Consider the following 2,568-nt stretch of genomic DNA (forward strand, 5'->3'; position numbering starts at 1 on the left):
ATTCTTTCTAGAGGATCCTCAACAGAGTTGAGTTCCTTCTCCACTATGAAATTGTCTAAGTCGGATACTGCAGAACAATCATCTATTGTGTCAGGAAATCGCATTGACTTGAAAACGTTAAATGTTACTTGATCGTCCTGAACGCGCATAGTAAGTTCGCCCTTTTGCACATCAATAAGTTTCCTTCCGGTTGCTAAGAACAATCTCCCCAAGATAATTGGTACTTCTTTGTCTGCTTCGAAATCTAAAATTACAAAATCAACAGGAAATATAAACTTATCTACATGTACCAATACATCCTCGATTTTTTCTTCTGGATGTGCTAAGGATCGATCTGCTAGCTGAAGTGTAACCGTAGTAGGTCTAACTTCACCTATCCCCAAGTCTCAAATTCTCCAAGTCTTCGCTTATTGGACTGGATATCTTTCATGAATTTTACGTAATTTGGTATTTGTTCAAGTGCTTCAACCAACGGGATGTTGATATAAAGTTGCTTGAGTACGTCAAGGAAATTCTTGAATTGGACCTCTTGCTTTTGCTTCCGGAGTCTTTAAGGGTAAGGTAGTAGAGGTTTATATACTGGAGTTGATACTGGTTGATTTGTCTTTGGTGGCAATTCTGTTGCTAACGGAGTGGTTTGCTGATCAGAGTTGGCTGGTCCTGAAGTTACCTTTTTAGGTCTTACAGGTTCTGGTTCTAGTGGAACTGGAACTTCAACACTCAGTTGAACTTCTTCCAAATCTTGAGCTTCAGCATGCTCCTTTTCAGCTTCAATGATGTGCTCTACCATTTTTCTGCTCCTCAATGTTAGTGCTTTACAATGCTCCTTCCTTGGATTTCTCAAATTTTCCGTATCACTAGGTAGAGCACCTTGTGGACGGTTCTTAAGTTCAGTAGCAAGCTGGCCCACTTGATTCTCCAAATTCCCTAGAGTGGCATCATTCTTCGCCATGTATGCCTTCAATAAATTCTCTAAACTATTGGACGATTCAACCTGAACTAGTTTCTGAACTTGTTGTGAAAACTAGGCGGCTGGGTTGGTCTAGGTTGGGCGTAGTTGTTACTTCCTCCAGCCCCTTGGTTACTCGAGGAAAGATTGGGGTGATTTCGCCACGATGGGTTATAAAAGTTGGATTGCAGCCCTTGCCTTCCTCGGTTCTGGTTCTGATTACCTATGTAGTACATTGATTCTGGGTTTGATGGACATTCTTCAAACACATGTCCTTCCCCACAATAGACAGAGGCTATATTCTCATATTGGTTAGGTGGTTGAGCTACAAAACTGTTAGACCCATTAGTGGTAAGATTCTTTAACATTGAAGATATCGAAGATACCTCGGATACAAGTGAAGTGAGAGCGTCCACTTCATAGATTCCAGCAGCTCGTCTTCCTGACGTTGCTCGATTGGTTGGCCACTAATAATTGTTACTGGCGATCCTCTCGATGATTTCATAAGCCTCATTGTAAGACTTAGATAAGATAGCACAGTTAGCAAAAGCATCTACTACCATCCTTGTGTGAGCGTTGAGACCATTGTAAAATGTCTTAAGTTGGATGCAATGTGGAATTCCGTGATGAGAGCACTTTCGTAATAACTCTTTGAATCTTTCCCATGCCTCATACAAGGACTCAACATCCATTTGCTGGAAAGCAGTAATCTCATTTCTCAGCTTAGCAATCTTGCTAGGCGAGAAATACTTCACAAGAAATCTCTCTGCTAACTCTTGCCATGTAGAAATCGAGTTCGGTGGTAGTGAGTTTAACCAGACTCGAGCTCTATCGCTCAGCGAGTATGAGAATAGTTTTAATCATAATGCATCTTCGGGTACTCCGGCTAGCTTGAAAGAGTCGCTCACCTCCATAAACAGTCTTAAATGAAGATGAGGATCTTCAGTAGGCATTCCACTGAACTGGCCCATTGTCTGAAGCATCTGGAACATGACTGGCTTCAGCTCAAATTGTTGTGCCTCGATTCGGGTCTTCTAATACCTGGATTAAGGTTATTAAAATTTGGCACGGCATATTGTCGTAAAGCTCTATCCTATCATCAGCAATAAGGATAGGATTTTGAGCAAGGTTTGCTCCGTTTCCTTGATAGATATTCTCGAAATTCATCTCTTCGGTCCTTCTCTGGTTCGCTTGTCTTCTTCGTTAGCGAAAGGTTAGTTCTATTTCAGGGCCTACTGGGAGTAAGTCGATAATTCGGTCAATACTCATAAACACCTGAAATAATCAGAGAAGAATTAATTAAGTAAGTAAAATTGAACAAGAAAAAAAAAGAACCAAAATGTAAAAATAAATTCACAAATAATGTTTTTTTTAAACAGTCCCCGACAACAGCGCCAAAAACTTGGAACGGTGGAAATGTGCAAGTGTATGCAATCGTAACAAGTAATAAAGTGACAAGTAAATGTCAAGTTATCGTACCCACAGGGACTGTAAAAAGCAATATTTATGAAATTAATTAAAACACTTTGGTGAGGTAAAAATAATTTTGATTTGAAAAGAGTGATTTATAAACTAAGATTTTAAAACTAAGCAAACAATTTAAATAAAATAAAAGAGTT

At 39.5% G+C, this 2,568-nt stretch overlaps 1 non-coding gene across 1 annotated transcript; it reads left to right on the plus strand.

Annotated features, from left to right (window-relative positions):
• The first annotated feature begins 1,567 nt into the window (after positions 1–1,567).
• On the plus strand, positions 1,568–1,674 carry LOC121217398 (small nucleolar RNA R71). The gene has a single exon (XR_005913504.1). It is a non-coding gene; the product is annotated as a small nucleolar RNA R71 (small nucleolar RNA).
• Positions 1,675–2,568: the final 894 nt, after the last annotated feature.

Source organism: Gossypium hirsutum, chromosome A02 (assembly GCF_007990345.1).
Source record: "Gossypium hirsutum isolate 1008001.06 chromosome A02, Gossypium_hirsutum_v2.1, whole genome shotgun sequence".
NCBI lineage: Eukaryota > Viridiplantae > Streptophyta > Magnoliopsida > Malvales > Malvaceae > Gossypium > Gossypium hirsutum.